The 20,716-nt window shown below is 43.6% G+C and overlaps 1 long non-coding RNA gene across 2 annotated transcripts in view; it reads right to left on the bottom strand.

Annotated features, from left to right (window-relative positions):
* Positions 1-20,513, bottom strand: part of LOC144370342 (uncharacterized) — a 115,655-nt gene extending 95,142 nt beyond the window's left edge. Inside the window, exons 1-2 of one of the 2 annotated variants that reach the window (XR_013430335.1) lie at positions 20,363-20,513; positions 18,518-18,703 (exon numbers count right to left, since the gene is read on the bottom strand). This is a non-coding gene — a long non-coding RNA (uncharacterized LOC144370342). Of the gene's footprint in view, positions 1-18,517; positions 18,704-19,138; positions 19,419-20,362 lie in introns of those variants that run through there. The other variant, XR_013430334.1, reaches the window with a different exon arrangement.
* Between the last annotated feature and the right edge of the window lie 203 nt (positions 20,514-20,716).

Genomic DNA, 20,716 nt, shown 5'->3' with positions numbered 1-20,716 from the left:
AGACAGAGTCTTGCAAAGTTGTTTAGGGCCTTGCTAAATTGCTGAGACTGGATTTGAACTTGCAATTCTCCTGCTTCAACCTCCCAAGCTCTGGAAAGTAGTATAGAAATCCCTCAGAAATCTTGCAATGAAACAAGCATTTGAACTAGTTATCCCACTCTTTGGCATATACCCAAAGTACTTAAAATTGGCATACCATAAGGATGCACCCACATCAATATTTTTTGCACCTTAATTCACAATAGCTAAGCTCTGGAACCAACCTAGATGGCATTCAACACATGAATGGAAAAAAATACACACACATACACATACATACACACAAACATACACACACACACACACAGGAATATTACTCAGCCATAAAGGATGAAATTATGACATTTGCTGGTAAGCAGATGGAACTGGAGATGGAGACTATCATGCTAAATGAAATAAGCCAATCCCAAAAAACAAAGATTGAATGTTCTCTGATATGTGGGTGCCAATGCACAATAAAGGGGTGGGGAGGGAAGAATAGACGTTCATTGGATAAGACAAACGGGAATGAAGGGAAGGGAAAAGGGATGAGAAAAGGAAAGACAGTAGAATGAACCAGATGTAAACTTTCCTATGTTCACGTATGGATTCGTGGCCAGTGTAAATCCTCATCATGTACAGCCAAAATATGGGGAGTTAAACTCCATGTACCTATAATGTGTCAAAATGCATTCCACTGGCATGTATAACTAAAAAGAACATAAAACATTTAAAATCCATCTGCCAGAGGCTTTACCGGGGCCTATTCTGGATCACAGGGTGGGCAGTACATGGAACAGCGGTGTCAGAATGGCCCAATGAGCGCAGGAGGAATTGTGTGGTCCATGACAGGAGGGTGGGTCTGTGCACATAGTCAGTTGCCTGCCTGCTGGACCCCATTTTGCACTGTTGCAGTGGTCAAGCAGAGTCTTCTGGGCAACCAAGACACCTGCATGGACCGAAGGAGGGGGTGACAGAAGCAGCATTGGGTGGTGGGGTGGGACATGGTTTCCACAGATAATCTTACTTCCAATAGTCCCAAAGGTGTGGACAAGTGTCCCAGCAAGGATGCAGGGTGGTGGCAGCTGCCACATCTAAGCCCTGTCAAGGTTCCACAGGATGATAGCAGCTGGCTACCTGGCTGTGTGACAGGGTGTTGGCCACTGTAAGTCCAGCATGTGGACCACTGTACCCGACAGGAGAAGATGGGGAGTGTGTTGTGGCAGTGACAAACAGACACCTGTCCCTTTGTTTCCCGCCTTTCCAGAGGGAATGGGGTGTGTGCCCTCTGATCCTTAGCCTGCCTTCTCCATTTCCTGATCCCAAGGTGGAAGCAATATGGGTCTTTGCAGTGCAGGGTCCAGCAGAGGTCACAGCTGGGTGTGGTCACAGTGATGCAATAGGCAGCAGGGACAGCAGACTACCATGCACCATGGGGCACCTAGAAGAGCATGTCCCTACACTGGTCCACAGTGGAAGCAGCCAATGTGAGTGTCAAAGTCAGAATTGTGCCTTTTCCACTGTTTCTTATTTAGAAAACACAAGGATGTTGGACTTGCTTTATCTTTGGATATGGAGTGACCAGGAGAGAAAAGCAAACACAAAACCATCAATTGCAAAATGAAACCCACCTATCCCACTCCTCGAGTTATGCCTGAATGACTTAATGTGACACAGCCACATTAATGCTTATAGCAGCTCAACTCACAATAGCTAAACTATGGAAGAAACCTAGGTGCCCTTTAGCAGATGAAATGGAAAAGAAAATGTGGTGTATATATATAAATATATATACAATGGACTATTTCTCAGTCATAAAAAAGAACAAAGTTATGACATCGGCAAAATAAGCTAATCCCAAAGAACCAGAGGCTGAATGTTTTCTCTGATTTGTGGATGCTAATTCACAAAAACGGGGGAGGGTGCCTAAGGAAGAATAGAAGGGCTTTGGATTAGACAAAGGGAGGGGAGGTGACATGGGAGTAGGAGGGATAGTAGAATGAATCAGACATTATGAGCTTATGTGCATATATGATTACATGACCAGTGTAATTCTACAACACGTACAGCTGGAAGAATGAGAAGTTATACTCCATTTATGTATGATGTATCCAAATACCATCTACTGTCATATAAAACTAATTGACTCTGGATGGGTACAGTCATGTCCAGTAGAACCGTGGAGAGATTTTTGGAGCCAAGTGGAATGACTGCCTAAGTAACCCAGAGGAAAGCAGCCTCAGGATGACCCTCTGGAGGGTGAGAATAACTGTGCGGTGGGTGTGGGAGAAGAAGCAGCACAGAGTCAGGAGGAGCCTAAGCTCAGACCAAGTGGGGGTGGGGGTCTCCTCACCCTGGAGCCTCCCTTTGACCAACCGCCTTGGCCCAAGTCCTTTCTGCGTCACAGGTTCCATCCACACGTCACAAAGGCTAAACTCCAGTTCAGCCTTTGGTCCAAGGAGGAGCTGGCTTCTCAGCCAAGCTGCTCTGTGCTGACCAGCGTTGGACTAGTGTGGACTTCTGCCTAGTGACGAGCCCCCGTGCCCTCCATGGGCAGTCTTCTCACCAAGTGCGGTCGCAGGCTGCGCCGCAGGGCCCTGGTGGCCCGTCAAACTCCCCTGCGCCTCGCCCGGGAGGCTCCCTCTCCTCACAGGGCCCACCCCGCTGCACCTGCCTCTCCCCCCAGCCCTGCCAGCAGGCGCTTCCTCCAGGATCCCAGACCTCGGGGGGCCTCCTGCTGCTGGCAGAGACAGAGGCCCACTCCTCTGTAGGGGGATCCTGCTGCCCGCGTCCTGGGGGCCGTTCCCCAAAAAGCCTGTGCTATCCAGGAACAACTCCCAGATGTTCGGCCCCTGGACAGCAGTAAGGGTCCCCCCTCCTGGGCGCTGGCCACGCCTCCTGCCTCCAGTTCCTCAGCTCATCCACCAAGCTGAGGGGCCCATGACAGCTGCTCGCTGTCCTCTTGGTGTGGCTAAGGAAGCTGAGCTCAGGGCCCAGGAACATCCAGAAAAGACAAAGATCCATCAGGACCAGGAGGAGGAGAAGGAGGAGGAGAAGGAGGAGGAGAAGGAGGAGAAGGAAGAGGAGGAGGAGGAGGAGGAGGAGGAGGAGGAGGAGGAGGAGGAGGAGGAGGAGGAGAAGAAGCTGAAGGAGGAGGAGAAGGAGGAGGAGGAGAAGGACGAGGAGGAGAAGAAGACGGAGGAGGTCACTCGGGGAGACCTCAGTACCCTGGAGGCCAGTTCTTGGCCCCCAGAGAGAAATAGTGTTCTCGAGAGGCCCCCCGTGTCGCCCAAGAAGTGGATCTGCCTGTCTGCCTCCCCATCCATCCAGGGAGAGCAGGGCCTGAAGCCCACCTGTGTTCTATCCCAGGGTTGGCCCCCACTAACTGCTGCTTCCAGGAGGCCGCATAAAAGAAAGCTGCTCATGCCAGTGGCCCTGCCATCACTGATTGCCTGGCATCAGGATGGGCTGCCCCCACCTGCAAAGCGGCCACTTTTATGTTCAAAAGGCACCCTGAGGAGGGTTCAGAGTGCCAGAAGTAACCACGTGAAGCCTGAGACACAGGTCGCCCAGGGCGGAAGAGAGGCTCTGGAGGACTGCACCACCACTGTCCATTCATCCTCCCCACCTGCAGGCCCTACCTGGAATGCAGGCCCCCTCCCCCCACCCACTGACCCCTCCCCCATCCCAATGGAATTCCAGCCTGCTGGGCCCCTGAACCTACCCATCCCTCCACCTTCCCCCTCATCTAATATTCCACTGCCTCTTCCCAGGAAACCTCCTTCTCCCTTCAGCCCCAGTCCCCATGTTGGAATTACCCCTAATGTGTTTCACCTTCCCACACCTCCTACCCAGGTCCCTTTCCCCTCCAATCCTACCTCTTCCAGAATGGAATCCCCAACCCCCATGTGCATAGATCCTCCTCATCCTTCTCCTTCTCCTTTTCCTCTTCCTCCCCCTCCCCCTCCTTCTCCTTGTCCTCCTCCTCCTCCTCTTCCATTTCCTTCTCCTCTTCCTTCACTTTTTTCTCCTGCTCCTCCTCCCCCTCCTCCTTCTCCTCGTCCTACTCCCTCTCTTCCTCCTCATTCCCCTTCTCCTTTTCCTCCTCCTCCTCCTCCTCCTCCTCCTTTTCCTTCTCCTCCTCCTCCTTTTCCCTCTCCCCCTTCTCCATTCCACTTCCTCCTGCTCCTATTCCTCCTCCTCCTCCTCCCCTTCCTGCTCTTCCTCCTAGTGTTCCCTCTCCTTTGGCTGCTCCTCCTGCTGCTCCTCTTCCTCCTCCTCCTCATTTCTTACCAAGACTCACTCCTGTCCCTTCTACCCGAAACCCCAATACCCAGGGCCAGCACTCCACTAGGAGTGTCCCTCCCACCTTAATAGCCATGTCATCTGCTTACATTTCCCGGAATCCCGCTGTGCTGCCTGAGGTCACGGCCATGGACACCACTCCCCCTTCCATGGCCGTCATTTTGTCCTCTCCTGCATCCAGTGACAGCAATGTCCATGGCCATAGGCAGCACGGGCAGCCAGCAAAGGGACCGGTCCTCCCCAGCCCTGCTGCTCCTCTTCCTCCTCCTCCTCATTCCTTCCCAAGACCCACTCCTGTCCCTTCCACCCCAAACCCCAATACCCAGGGCCAGCACTCCACTAGGAGTGTCCCTCCCACCCTAATAACCATGTCATCGGCTCACCTTCCCCAGAATCCCGCTGTGCTGCCTGAGGACATGGCCATGGACACCACTCCCCCTTCCATGGCGGTCATTTTGTCCTCTCCTGCATCCAGTGACAGCAATGTCCATGGCCATAGGCAGCACAGGCAGCCAGCAAAGGGACCAGTCCTCCCCAGCCCCCCAACCCGTCAGTTCTCCCAACCCAACCCCAATCTGTCCCATTCCATTGTCCCACCACCCACCCCTCAGCCTGCTTTTAGGAACCCTGCTGGACAGCAAAGAGCCTCTCTTCCCAATGCCCCCACGGTTACCATGCTGCCAGTGCAGGACCACGCACCGGCCTCCACCCTGGCACAGAGGGCATCAGCACCACCAACCTCCCAGGCTGCCAGTGAAGAGCCCATGGATACGACCCCTCCTTCGAAGGCTGTCAAGTTCTAGTCACCTCCTGCCTGCCAAGTTCTTAGACTGACTCAATTTGGTAAGCAGGGCAGACATGTGGACAGCTATTTCTATATTGTAGGCCTGGTGCCACATATTTGCGATTTGTTGGCTTTTCACATAATAGCTGAAGACATAATCACCAATGAAGCAGTGCATATGTGTACATGCACACAAACACACTCACACACACACACATACACAGAAATGCCACAGTCTTTGTCTCTAAGTTTCAGAAGTAGGCAAACTTGAAAATTTTCTGAAACTATAAAGGAGACTAAAGAGATGTGATAAGTGTATGAACTGTGGGAGCCTGGACTTAAACCAAGCATGGAGGATGACAACAGGACAACTAAGAAATTGGGCTATAGACTAGAGGAAAGTATTGTGTCCATGTTAGTTTCCTGAATGTAGGAATTTTCCAGGGTTATGGGAGAGAATGTGCTGTCCTGGACAATTCACAGCACAATAAAGGCATCAAGTGCACAGGGGTAGGAGACACAAATACTCTTCTCAAACTGTTCAGAAAGGTTGAATTAGGGAAAGAGGCAAGATAAAGTACATGTGGCAAAATGTGAAAAGTCTGTGACTCCTCCTAGACATTCCAAAGAACTCTAATGGAGAGACAGGAAATAAAGTTTGTCCAGGCAGTTTCAGTGGTCTTCCCTCCCCCACTAGGAAGAAAAGTTTGGCATTCATTTGCAAACACACTTCAGTATTTCACATGTATAGATGAAACTTTCAACTATTATAATATAGACCTGTCTCCCTCATTAATGATGTGTTAAAAATCTGTGAAAGCTGTTTGCTCAACAAGATTAGTTCAACAAGATTGATTAGATCAATTAGGAAAGAATTCCCATATGGAATTCTCTTAACAGTATTTCTAAAGTTTGAAAATCCTGCAGAGTAAAAAATATCTAAAATTACTATAAAGAGTAAATGACAATGGATTGGAACTGATGTAACAATGACTGCAGATTGTGTTTACATAGAAAAACAGAATTGGGCTTCACAGGAGGAAATGTGAGCAGGCCAGAAACAGGGCAGCAATGAAGTTACGTAAGTTGTCAAGAGTTTGATAGCACCATGACGTTGATCATAAAACTGTTCCATGATGTGTGTCCTCATGAGAACCCTGAGGTGCCCGTTTCCATGACTCTGTACACTATGCTTTGCTTTGCTTCACATTCTCTATATTGAAGAAGCTGGAGTAGAGCAGCTTTCTATTTCTCAAAAAGATTAAATTTGATCTCAATTAAAGGAAGACCTTTCTAACATGTGGGACATGAGTAGTCACATTGGGCCTGGCCTTGTGATCCTCAGGTGGCGTGTTTGTCATCAAATATAGCAGTTGACCTTGTGGGGAGGATCAGTATTCAGGGTCACTACCAAGCAGCAGAGAACTCAGCCCATCACAGGTTGAAAGCAGAGCACTGCAGCACCAAGGGAATGAGGTTCTTGACTCAGCTAACCATTGGTGAATTAGGCTAAGGCTTGTTGAATATTTGTTGATACTTGCCCTCAACTAGCTTTGAACTATGAATAAATATATCTCAGCAGCTGGCTCTGACAGCGGGCAAGATGGAAGCACCCAATAGAGAATACTATGAACCAGTGTTCTTTTCCCTGGAAGTGTCTTTCTTACTCTGATTTTTCTACTCCTTCCCATTTGCAGGCCCCACCTCCTTGGCCATAAAACTGAACTCACCACCTGGACTGGCCCATCAGGGAACTCAAACTTCCCCAAAGAAACAAAGCATTCATGGTGGAGAGGTGTTCCATATGGAGACCACCGAAGTGGAGGAAGGGGAAAAGAAAATCAGACACACTGGCATGAGGACTGGTCTACACTGTTTATTTTTTGCATTAGCTTCAACCAAAGGAGGAATGGTAGTTTTATTGTCTCAGTGAGACCCTCGATATCATTCATTCTTCTGAAGAGACTATGGTCACTGCGGAATAGAAGAAAAGATACTCATGCTCAAAATCCATTCCACTGTAAAGTGCACAAAAAGAGTACTACCACATGAAAAATTCATGTGTCAGGAAAAAGAATTCTTGAAAGAATGATCACAATTTTTATTAGATGTTTTGGCCATGAGTCATTTATTCCCTTTATGATTTTTTTTTTATTTCTGGGGAACTAAAGCAGAACTTGCAAATGAGGAAAGTTAACATTCTTCACTTTTAATAAAATATGGGTGTGTTTCATAAACTAATTCTTAGATCTTACATCTTATTAGCTTCATCTCTTTAATTCCAGTCTGACAACAAGAATAACTGCTCAATAAACTTAAGATAATACTACTAAACTGAATAAAAAACAGATTAATAATAAGATTTCAGCAGTTCATCTGTCAAATCAATACTTAGGAATTAATTGTGGATTGTAAATTTCATTCTAGTTTACTCAGTACTATATATTTGGGTGCTTCTCTATGATTTTGATCTAAATATATAAGGAAATAATATTTTTAGATTGGTATAATAAAATCTGTCAAAGTTATGTTTAATTTTATGATAATGTCTTTCTCTTCCATTTCAAAGTGTGAGGGAAAAGAAATTTATCTGTTCAAATTCTATTTTATGTTTTGTCGCAAAATGTAAAAAATCTGTGACTCCTCCTATACATTCCAAATAACTGTCATGGAGAGGCAGGAAATAAATTTTGTCCAGGCAATTTCAGTCTTCTTCCCTCCCCCACTAGGAAGAAAGTTTTGCATTCATTTGCAAATACACTGACTTCAATATTTCACATGTGTCTATGAATATTTCAACTATTATAATATAGATCTCTCTGTCTCTCATTAATGATGTGTTAAAATCTTAAAAAGCTGTTTGCTCAACATGATTGGTCAACAAGATTTGTTAGATCAATAAGAAAGGCTATATTGGGATTCTCTTAAGAGTCTTATGACATTTCCAAAGTTTAAAAATCCTGCAGAATAAAAAACATCTAAATTTCGTATAAAGAATAAATAACTGTGGATTCGAACTAATGTAAGAATGAATGAAAGTAGAATTGGGCTTTATAGGAGGAAATGTGACCAGTCCAGAAACAGGGCAGCAATGAAGTTATGTAAGTTGTCAAGAGTTTGATAGCACCATGACTTTGACCACGAAACTGTTCCATGATGCGTGCTCTAATGAGAACCCCGAGGTGCCCATTTCCATGACTCTGTACACTATGCTTTCCTTTGCTTCACATTCTCTACATTGAAGAACCTGGAGTAGAGCAGCTTTCTATTTCTCAAAAACATTCCATTTAATTTCAATTGGAGGAAGACCTTTCTAACATGTGGGACATGAGTAGTCACATTGGGTTTGGCCTTCTGATCCTCAGGTGGGGTGTTTGTTATCAAATATAGCAGTTGTCCTTGGAGAGGATCAGTATTCAGGGTCAGTACCAAGCAGCAGAGAACTGAGCCCATCACAGGTTGAAAGTAGAGCACTGCAGCACCAAGGGAATAAGGACGCTGCTCTTTTACATCCACTCTCCAACAGTTTTCATTTTCAATCAGAGTACTTAAGTAGGATTGATTGTTCTTCCAATGGTAATGTCCAGTTCTTTGTTCTCTCAAGAGCAATGCGTACCAATTGTAGCATAAAATATTTTGCTTAGAGTTTTTCTATTACATTGAGCCTTTATAGTGTCATACACTCTGTGCAAAACATCACATCATTTCATGTAAATTTCACAATTCTCTGAACTAGACATTATGAGTCCCATTTTACATGTTCATAAAATGAGCTTTATGGAGGGAAGCTTCGTTACTTTTCTTCCAAAGACACTCAGTGGTAAGAAAGAGCAGAGGTGATTACAAATCTGATTCCAAATCCATAATGATTAACCTGTATGCTCAACAAACTTTACAACATGGACTTGCTGAAAAGAGGCTTATAAACTGCTTTATGAAGAGTTTGTAATTAGGCATTCAAAATATACTACCATCCATTCAGTAACCATGTGTGCCAAACGTCTTGTAGGACCATGACAATGAAATAACTTGTTGAAATTAATCATGGAATAAATATAGAGCAAAAAATGCAAAGAAGAGATATTTTCACCGATTATTTAAAATTAGTATGAAAAGTACATTTTAAAAGGAACTAACAAAAAAAACAACAAAAAAAGGAACTAACAAACTGTAATAATATTCAAAATGCAATATTGGAGTCCTATTTGTGCTTAGCAAAAAACTAAATCAACACTGTTTCCAAATCCTACGACTTCTCTGAGGATAAATTTAAATTTATTATTGTGAATGTTATTCAAACCATAGCTCCATTAGGCATCAGATATTTCAAAATCTCTGATTTCCTCTTAAACACTAACCCTGTGCCTTCCATTTCTGATTTCATCTTCAGCATTAATCGTGTCCCTTCATTTAAAGGAAGTTCAGTGAAGTTCAATGCCCCCCAAATTACTGAAAAATATCAAATTCAATTTTTTAAAGGTCTGAAAGAAACAAGAGTTTAATAAGATGCCAACCTTGGTTTCTGTCCCTCTCATCATTTCCTTGAAGGATCTTAACTCAGCTAACCATTTTTAATTAGGCAAAGGTTTGTTGAATTTTGTTGATACTTGCCCTGAACTAGCTTTGAACTATGAATAAATATACCTGAGCAGCTAGCTATGATAGAGGGCAAGATGGAAGCCCCCAACAGAGAATAATATAAACCAATGTTCTTTTTCCTGGAAGTGTCTTACTCTGATTTTTCTACTCCTTCTCATTTGCAGGCCCCACCTCCTTTGCCATAGGAATGAACTCACCAACTGGACTGCCCATCAGGGAACTCAAACTTCCCCAAAGTACCAAAGGATTCAAGGTGGAGACTTGTTTCATATGGGGACCACCCAAGTCCTGCAGTGGCTGACTACTGTGAAAGAGAAATGTCTCTTTATCTGACATCAAGAACTAAACAAGTCAGGTGTATATGCCAAATGTCTTCTTTGATATAAGGAGGGCTACAAAGAACAGAACAGGGAGGAAGAGCATGAGAAGAAGACCACCATTATATAGGGATGAGAGGGGGGAGGGAAAGGGGAGAGAAGGGAAATTGCATGGAAATGGAAGGAGACCCTCATTGTTATACAAAATTACATATAAGAGGAAGTGAGGGGGAATTGAAAAGAAAACAAGGAAGAGAAATGAATTACAGTAGATGGGTTGGAGAGAGAAGATGGGAGGGGAGGGAAGTGGGGATAGTAGAGGATAGGAAAGGCAACCCATATAATCCCTTGGTGCATGGATGGCAAGTGCTCATAAATGGAGTGAACATGGTTCTGGAAGATGATACTTTCAGTACAGGCTGCCATCCTGCTTCATGAGCACCAAGTGAAAATGCCGTTGCCTAGTCTGTGCACATTTGGGGAGGAAAGGGAATTTTGTATTGTCATTCTCTAAATGAATACATTACCTTGCCAAATTGTCTGACCACCTTTTGATCAAGGATCTCATGAAACTAATGATGTAGAAAAGAATCCTTTGGTAGCTGCTACTACTATCCTTATATTCCTTGTGATGATACACCTCATATGCATACTATGTGGCTTTCACCTGCAGTGTCTTAGGCATATCTGTTCTTGAACAATATATCTGGTGCTGCAGAAAGGGAAACAATGAGACTGTTAATGCCCTGGGGTGCAGCTCAGTGGTAGAGCACCTGCCTGCCTTGCACAAGGCCCAGGTTTCAGTTCCCAGCCCCATGAAATAGAATGTTATTCTTATTGTAGACTAATAACTTGAAAATATATTTTCAAAGAGTAGATGAAAATCTGATCAGGGCCAATCACTCACCCCTTCCCATCCCAACTTCCTTCTTCAACTGTGCCCATTCTTCAACTGTGGACTGTGTCATATGTATATACTTTTTTTCCCCCCAGGGCTGGGTATGGAACCCAAGACCTCGTGCATGCTAGGCAAGCACTCTGTCACTGAGATACATCCCCTGCCCTGTACATACTTTTATTATCAAGCATTCTCCACATCTGTGATACCTAATTCTAGGAAATAATTTTCATTTCATTGCTTCACATGAGCTCAGAGAGTCTTTCAAGAATAACCAAAACTTAAGTTTCAATAGGTGAGGGCTTGGTAGACTTGGGCATATAATTCTTGAAGTCTCCAAGGAAACATCAGTTCCCAAATCTTTGCAGACATGGGATCATTCTGCAGTCCCACTTCTTGCCTGGAGACCATAAACAAGAACATGGTTCCTAAGCTATAGAACTCAATGTGGTTCTGTTACAAAACACAGAGACTTGATTGTCCTTTGTCTTGGCACAGTAGCTCCAAGCTTGGAAGAAATACACCACAAGGAGACATTAGATCTTGCAGCATTATTTCATCTCATGTGTACGTTTTCTCTGTGATTTTGCAATCTTAGAGCATCTGAATAAGAGGTGGTAAAAGTCAGGGTTATAGATTTCCTGCTGGCATTGTTACAAATTATGAAAATGGAAAAACAATAGAGGCTAATACAATATGGCCTAGAATTGCAACATTTTCAAAAATACCATACTTTAAACATTTCTGTAAGACCCCAAAGGAAAATTGTTTAATATGGTTTGGATTTCAATTTGAGATGTCACATTGATGGACTGATATGGGTGGGAGGTTTGGGACTGAGGGTTATTTTGTTATTTACTAATAAATGAGATTACTTCATCACAAAAATATATCACAGCATTTCATTTTAATATTTGGCTTAGAAAATAATTGGTGCTCCCCAAAAGATGACAAAGTCCAATTTCTCATGCTATTGTAAAGATTGTTTTTTTTTTTTCATTTGTTTTCAGACAGAAAGGAGACTGTTCTGAGCTGCTCCACACATAGAATCTGAGTTGCTTTTTGTGTCCATATGGAGTATTGTTTTCCTCTCGGTGACATATGCAATGTTCAAGTGAATTGGCTACTGAGACATGAAGTGATTCATGAGGTCCCCTGAACCATTTGCTCTGAGGACACATTATGTCCTCCTGCTGATCCAGAAAGTGCCCAGAAATCCACAAAAAATGTGCTGAAACCAAGCAGCTTCATTATAAATGGCACTACCTAGTCACCAATCTGTGTCATCTCTTGCCATTTAAAATGAACAGATGTTATTTTTGCTCTGAACTGGATTGCAAAACATCTAATTTTTTTTAGCTCTTTTTTGCCAGTGAAAATCACATGAACAACAATACCTGAGCTACTTGCCAGAGTGCCAGAAATATTTGTTCTCCAAATCAAGCATGTAAGGATCTCAGAAGGTGAAGGATTTAGTCTGGCAGCATTGAAAGAATGGACTGGAAGGAGGGCCAGAGTTTCAAGGTGTTGGTCACTAAGAACCAACCTGTTGTGGCCACTCTGCTTTCTCAGGGTGGGCCTGCAGTTAAAGAAGGCAGCTGTAAAAGGGTAATGGAGATGTCGTAGTTTCTGAGTGACAGATCAGTATATATATATATTTTTTACCCAGGTAACTCCCTGCTCCTGAATTCTGCCATGCAACCAGACCTGACAGTGAGCCGAACATACAGTGGTCCCATCTGTCTACAGGACCTGCTGGACAAGGTACTCCTGACACAGTCCTCCCTCTTCAACCCTTTGTCGGACATCAAAGTCAAAGTGCAGAGCTCAATCATGGTTTCTCTGGGAGAGTCTGAGAGAGCCGAGTGCCACTGCAAGAATCACTCTGGGACATTTCCCCATGGAAACAATCGCAGCTTTAGTACAATGCATCCCCAAAATAAAATGCCATACATCCAAAATCTGGCATCACTCTCCACAAGGACAGAACTGAGGACAACTGGTGTCTTTGGCCATTTAGGAGGGCGCCTAGTAATGCCAAATACAGGTGGGTGGTAAGTGTGTGCCTGTGTACTTTCCAGAGTTTGTTTAAATACTTCATATAATTATATCCTGTCAAAGTCATTTTAGGATGTTTATCATCCCTTTGTCAGAACAGAAATACCACCACTCTATCAGTCTATTGCATTAACACCATGACCAAGGCTAAGATGTGGTTGTTATCTCAGAAAGTTTTAAATGCCTGTTAGAGTTGGTAGACATATTAGCTGGAAGTGTCTAGGTAGATCCCTGGGTTTAAGCCCCTTTGAAATATGTTACCTAGGGCATGGTCTGTTAGCCCCCAAATCATTATTTGGCATGCCCACAACAAGTACCATGTTTATAGCTTTGCATGGCTTATATGCAAGTAGATAATTTAACGCAATGGCAGTCTCATTTCATCAGTAAATGACCTAATAAACACACTCAGTGTTCATAGACCTTGCTAAGCGTGTTACTTCATGATGAGCGATGATGAATAGTCATTGCAAAGCTTCTCCTTTGAATTACCACTTCAGTTACTGGGCTGTGTTGTAAGAGCAATTAAGTTCCAAGTATTTTCTTTCTTTCTTTGGGTTGGAAGAGTGGAGATTTTCTTGATGATTTGCAGAACACATAAGGTGCCCAGCTCCGCTCACTTTTAAAATGACGTCCTAACTGTGGATTAGTTTTTGGAGTTGCAGCCTGGGACTTAAGTGGGTGGCAGAATTTCACTTTGTCCCCTGAGTCCTAAGCAATGAGAATTGGGTAGTGTGCTGGGTCACAGGATGTCTGGCTGAGAGGGATGGGGCCATTGGATCTGCAAGCATCCTTAGATTAGCACAGATTCAAGGCTGTGGCAGGTTTCTCTCTAAAGTAAAGCTAACTAAAATTTTATCTCATAAAATAAAATCTGTAATAGGACTAGTCCAATATTATTGTTCTAGCCAACTGAACTCTCTAACAGTTTACTAACTTGAAACTCAATTTTTCCTTAAGTTGATGAATATTGACTTGTTCATTCTCTCCCAAATTAATTACTTTCTTTAAACGTCATTTCAAAATCTGTTTTACTTCTTTTAAATAACCCTCTAATGCCACCCTAATGATTATATTTGGATAAAATTCCAATCCTTCATACCTTTCTTGGTTAGCGTTTTAAGACATGAAAGGATCTTGGTTGAAATATGTGTGAGCATCAGTGTATAAATGTTTGCATAGGATGTCACTCTTCTTTTGATGACTCAATGTAGAGTGAATCAGTCAACCATATTTACCAAGTACTCTCCCTTTAAGGTTTCATAAGTTACAACGGTGTGTTCTGGATAAAGAAATGTAAAAGACACATCCCCTACCCTCTCAAAGAACAAGATACACACATCATAACTCATACAAAGTCATGCATTGAATCATTGTGCTTTCACCTTATGTCCTCTTCCTAGCTCATGATTGGCATTGTTTCAGTAGTTATGAATTAAATAGGTTGCAAGTACTCCTCCTTTCTCTTCCCTTTGTCATTTTATAATGTGTGTGTGTGTGTGTGTGTGTGTGTGTGTGTGTGTGTACACATGTATCTTCTACACATATCAAAGGAATGCCAGGACCAACCCACTCATTAGCTGTGTTTATTTTATGTTCATTAAAGAAAGTGAGGAGATTAAATCATAACGAACCCAAAGAGCTTTCTTTTCCTCCCCCTCTGACTTAACAAAGACCCAAGTTGAAAACTAAGAACTCTGAGAGCTCTGTCAATGATTCCCACACACCTATTCTGTGAAAGGGGAATTTTCAAAGTTCTTGACAAGGAGCACTGAACAAGAGTCTCTGAATGTGTTTGGGGAAAAATAAATGTGGGGAGTTGAAACATATCTCCTGTTATTTGCAGGATATAAATGCAAAATATGCCCTGAGGATAAAGAAAGCAACACATAGAAATCAGATTGCTCTAATGCCATCCATCCCCAATTGTCATATAGCACATGCTAGAAATGATTTATATTATGCAAAATATAAAACAGGAAACTCAGACAGGTGGTTGGTTCTGTTGTCATATTAAATAAAAGGCTGTCAGAGTAGCAGGTGGATTTGGGGGGGAATATATTTTTCTTTGATCAGAGTTGACTAGTGAATGACATACTGAAAATGAATATTTCTTTAAGAACCATAGGCATAAAACTTTCCCACAGTGCCTCTCATTCTTCATAATATAACTTGCCAAAAATACCACCTCCATCTACAACCCTTGCTTTGATTGACTGTCTTCAGACTTTGCATACAATTTGCATGTTTGGGTATGAGGAAGGAAATGTGTTTGACAGATAATAATAATAATATAATTTCTGATTGAAGAAGAGGAAAAATAGTTTAAAGCTCCAATTATCCTGTAGATTCTGGTTGAATTTAGGAGTATCATGAATAATGTTTCAATCTAAACCCAGGAAATTAAGCTGACTTTAAAGAAAAAAGATATGCTGTGCTGCCTAATAGCCCCTTTTCAGATAGCTTCATTTATATTTCTTCTCTTTGGATCTGGAAGTAAATCATTAAGCCATGATGATCTACATCAGACAACAAGATTTACAGCCTGGCGTTTTTACTAGGAATTTTTAATCCTCTTCATTTATTCATATGTGTATGATCTGTTTAGTGTGTTGCTGCTCTGTGCAAGGCATTCTGCTAAGTGTTGTTGATGTGATGTGGCATTATTAAGAATAGGGGTTGCCTGTGTCTTTGTCATCATGGGCTAGAGAGCCTGAAGGGAAGGCAGCAGCAGAGAAAGTGATACGTCAAACTAAGACAAGGCACAATAACTAGGACATGTTCAGGTTGACAACCAAACACACCAAATATCCTCTGCATTGCAACTTGTGTTCAACAGCAGGAAAGGATATCATGGAGGCCCCTTCTTTTGGCAACTCTGTTTAAGGAAAACTAGAAAATGCAAGGAGGCACATTCCTGACTGGAGGTCCCTAAGTGTGTTGGTTAGAGTTCTCCTATGACTGAAATTAAGGTCCAGAATATAAATGGGTCTCCTTGTTGTAAGACTGTGAGCAAGATTTAAATGTGCCTCATTCTTAGTGCTACTGAAAGATACTAATGATAACTAGCATGTTACTAAATATTGTTCATACATGTGAATCACAAATAACTTGTTTTGCAATGAGTCTTGCATTCCTCTACTGTATAGCTGCTAATATAGGCACATAGAAGGCTAACAAAAAACAAAACAACAGCAATAAAAAAAAAACTTGCCATCTCTAGATTTAAATTAGCAGCAGCAGCCTGAAAGCTTTTTGTGTGATTAACTCTAATGAAAGAGAGAAATAAAAAGATGAGGAGAAAAGATGAGGAGTTGCATTATTCAAAAAACAGGATGCCTTGAGATTTTATTATGTAAAGATTATATTATTACTCCATTTCATTTCTTTTTATAACGAGAAACTACATTAAAAAGAATCTCAGCTCTCCCTAGACATCTCTCTTGGCCAATGTGAAATATTTTCCTCACTGCATTCAAGAGAAGAGAGTGGACATTTAAAATGCAGTGTGATGTGACTTCCTATGCCTTTCCTCCTTGCATTATGTGATTTCGCTCATAACACTGCTGGGTTTTTTTGCAATTTCACATTAATATGAATGTGGTTAAGGCACTTTTAGCTTAACTCTTTTAGCTTCTGTTTGCAAATTTGGGACCATATTCGTTACACAATAACCTAAAAGGTTCCTCAGCTTATCAGATGCTTTCATTTTTCCTAGTTTTCTTGGCAAACTGTGTAGGCCTCTGAGTACTACCTCATCTTGCTTTCTCATAACAGGTTCACACAAATCTTAGCTCACCCATCATCCCAGGTACATTTCTAGAAGTGAGTGGATACAAACAAGATAAATACATTTTAAAATTTGGGAGCAGATAAACTTATGTATCAATATTCTCAGATGTGTTTTATATTATATATATATATATATATATTATATATATATAATTCCCAGATATGTATGTGTGTGTGTGTGTATGTGTGTGTGTGTATGAATACAAGTGACAATAAATGGGACTGCAAATTGATGCAACTACACTGGACCAATTGAAGATTCCTTTAAAAACTAGGAATGGAAACACCATTTGACCCAGTTATCCCACTCCTTAGTATATATCCACAGGATAAAATCAGTCTACTACAATGACATAGCCACATCAATGTTCATAGAAGCTCAATTCACAATAGCTAAGGTATGGAACCAACCTAGGTACCCATCAACAGATGATTGGATAAAGAAAATGTGTTATATATACACAATGGAATATTACTCAGCACAAAGAAGAATGACTTTATAACATTTGCTGGTAAATGAATGAATCTGGAGACTATCATACTAACTGAAATAAGCCAATCCCAAAAAACCAGAGATTGAATATTCTAACATGTGGATGCTAGCACACAATGGGTAGGTGGGGGTGGGCCATGAAAGTTCAGTGGATTAGACAAAGGAGAATGAAAGGCAGGGAGAGGGGATAGGAATAGGAAAGACAGTAGAATGAATCTGACATAACATTCCTTGTACATATGTGAATATACCACAGTGAATCTCGGCATTGTGTACATCCACAAGACTGGGATTAAAATGCAATATATTCTGTGATTGTACAAATACATCAAATAGGTTCTACTGCCATGTATAGCTAAAAAAAACAAATGAATTTTTTTAAGAAGAGAGAAAGAAGAAAGAAAAACAAAATTCCTTTTCCTAGCATGTTAATGGAGTTGTGGTTGGATGTGAAGATTTTCTCAATCTGCCATATTTCACTTTTGGTTCAGCTCCTGTGACTATACCTTTATCAGAGATTTCCCCAGCAGACTTTCCCTTTCATCTCAACCCTCAGAACTAAGTTCCACTCCCAATCTCAAACTGACTCAAACAAGGAGAACAGACTGTCATGCTGATTTGGCGGGGTATGAATGTTTGAGACCACCACAGCAGTCCCTTCTGAGGTTTGGATGTGGTTGTCCTCCTAGGTACATGTGTTAGGATCCTCAGGGGGGCAGGACTGAGAAGGGGTGGATCCTATAAAAGGTTAGGCCAAGAGGGAGGCCTAAGTTCATTGGGAGAGTGACCTCAGAAGCACTCTCTGAGCACAGAAAAACCCTGGTTTTTGTCTGGCTTTCTGTCTGATGATGAGATTTCTTCTTCACTATGTCACATCAAGTCACAGGATGTTTAGGTGATAAGGAGAGAATGAGCTCTTCTCCTGACAATGGTCAACTTTCCATGTAAGGCTAGAAAACGTGGTTACAAACACAGCACACTCCAAGTCATGGCATCAGATCTCTTGACACAAGGTCTTTAAGATATGAAAAATATAAAGATCCTTCCACTCAGACTCCATCCCCAGGTTCAAAAGCAGCAGTGTCCTCCAGCTGTTAAACAGACCTGCTTCTATAGTGTCCTACCTTCAGTGTGACTGTCTAGTGGGTCATCCAATTCACTGCTGAAAACAAAGATGCTCTTTGGGATCCAACCATACAAAACAGAGACATAAACACAGGGTGGCTACAGAGTGGCTCTGACATTGCTCCTACCTCTGAGTCCATGCTGTGTGGACAGCATCTTCTTGCTCTGACTTCTGTTGCCAGGCTCTGACTGGGTTCTGTGCAATCGGAGGCCTTCCACAAGACAGTGCAATCAGAACAAAGCCTCTTCCACTTGGAGTTTCAGGAATGTATGCCTCTAATTTGGAAGCTCTTCAGCGGAATCCACAGGATGTTCTAAAAGAAAATAGAGTAAGTGTCAGTACATGGGTCTGGCTGAAGATTTCTCAGGCAGCAGTGTATGGACACAGGGCTGGAGTGGTTGGAGATGGTTGAAATTCACCCGGAGATAGAGTTGCTGCTGGGACATGATCTATGGTGGATAAAGAAAGGTAAAGGCATGGATCAGTAGTGCATGAGAAGGAGAGCCTTGGCTCCAGCTAAAGCCCTGCTAATCAACCTGGGATGGTGAATTTACTAATGGCTTAAAACATAATAAATGTTGGGCTGGGGATGTGGCTCAAGCGGTGGCGCGCTCGCCTGGCATGCGTGCGGCCCGCGTTCGATCCTCAGCACCTCTCTCTCTCTCTCTCTCTCTCTCTCTCTCTCTCTCCCCCTCCCTTTAAAAAAAACATAATAAATGCACTGTACAAATCCATGGCAGCATCTTACCACTCCTCCTGGCTTGTGGGGTCCTGTCAACTCCCCGCTGTTCTCTTTCAATGTTTCATGATCATTTGTCTTCCTTGTATCTCCATCTGCTTCTATTGTATAAATCGTCTCTCTATGAGAGCTTTAATATTCTTGAAATAGGTGCTGTGTCTTGTGCTCTCTTTGGCTGGATGGCGTGCACGCGACCCACTGCATTGCCTACAGACCCAAGGCCCCAGATGCAGGTGCAGATCCCGCAGGCAGGGATCCTACTGTCCGCCCTGCTCCTCCGCAGCGCCTGCTCCCGCTGAGGGAGCTTGGGGCAGTACCTGGCGGGAGAGCGGCGCCACTCAGGTCGCCCTCTAGTGGTGCCCGGGCTCCCCCTGGCGTGGCGTCCGCGGGCCTGACTCTGCGCTCAGCCGGTGGCAGGCAGCTGTGCAGAAGCGGACGCGCTGAGGCCGCCCTTTCCACGAAGTTGGCCGCCGCCCCCAGAACTTCGGTCGCCTCCAGCTTCCCAGGACGCGGCGCGGGCTCCGGGCCATCCTGAGGGCGGCAGGTGAGTTGCTTAATGGAGGCGCCATTCGGGCCCACTGATGGTGGGGATGGCGCCCGGCGACTGTGACCAACTGACAGTTGGTCCCTGTGGTGCGGGCCGATGGGAGCCGGGTGCCCCGCCCACCCAGGCCGGCCTACCGCCAGGGGGCGCCCTCAAGCTGGGTAGGGGCGGCGGTTGGGCGGTTGGGCGCGTGAGCGAGTGTGGCCCCACAGGTCCCTGGGATGGGCTTCCAGTGGAGGGGGGGGGCGGGGAGAATCCCTGGAGCTGTGACAGTTGTGCCTGGAGGCAGAAGCACCAGAGGATCAATAATAACCCCTGGTTTGGCTGCCTTCCAGTTGATTCAGGCCACCTGATGGGTCCTTGCTTCCTGAAGATTTCCCTAACAATGCCAGCTCACACCTAAAGCTCCTTTTTCCATCTCTTCATTTTGTACTTAGGCTAACTTTTTGTCACTCTGTGTTTTATGTTTCTAAGTTGGATTATTCGCTTTCTACAGATAGATTATGAATGTCTCCAATGAGGCCTTTAATATTTATTTTTCCCGAAACTCAGTTTTTATTTTTGACCTACCAGCAACCGTGAACTGAGCCTTTAACAGGTGCATTTCCTTCCTTAATTCAGCTAATGAAACAGTTATAGAACACCTACTATGTGCATTCATTGTGCTTGGTGCTATACTGGACACTTACCATGCCACTTGTGGTCTAGCAAACGTCCTTAGTGCCCTTAACAGTTGCAGTGGTCAAGCAGAGTCCTCAGGGAAACCAAGACACCAGCAGGGACTGAATCATGGTCTAGTAGAATCAGCAGTTGGCACTGTGGTGGGACAAGCTTTTCATAGATGACATAGTTCCAAAGTTGTGGGCAAGAGTCCTATCAGGGATGCAGGAGTGGCAGCAACTGCCATAACCCACCCATACCAGGGATCCAGAGGGGTGACAACAGCTGGCTTGACTACCTGGCTGTGTGACAGAGTGATTGGTGACTGTCAGTCGAGCCTGTGGACCACTGTAGCTGACTGTTGAACAGTTGGGAACATGTTG

This window comes from Ictidomys tridecemlineatus, chromosome 14 (assembly GCF_052094955.1).
Source record: "Ictidomys tridecemlineatus isolate mIctTri1 chromosome 14, mIctTri1.hap1, whole genome shotgun sequence".
Taxonomy (NCBI): domain Eukaryota; kingdom Metazoa; phylum Chordata; class Mammalia; order Rodentia; family Sciuridae; genus Ictidomys; species Ictidomys tridecemlineatus.
Note: the sequence above shows the minus strand (reverse complement) of the source record. Positions and strands in the feature narration are given on the sequence as shown.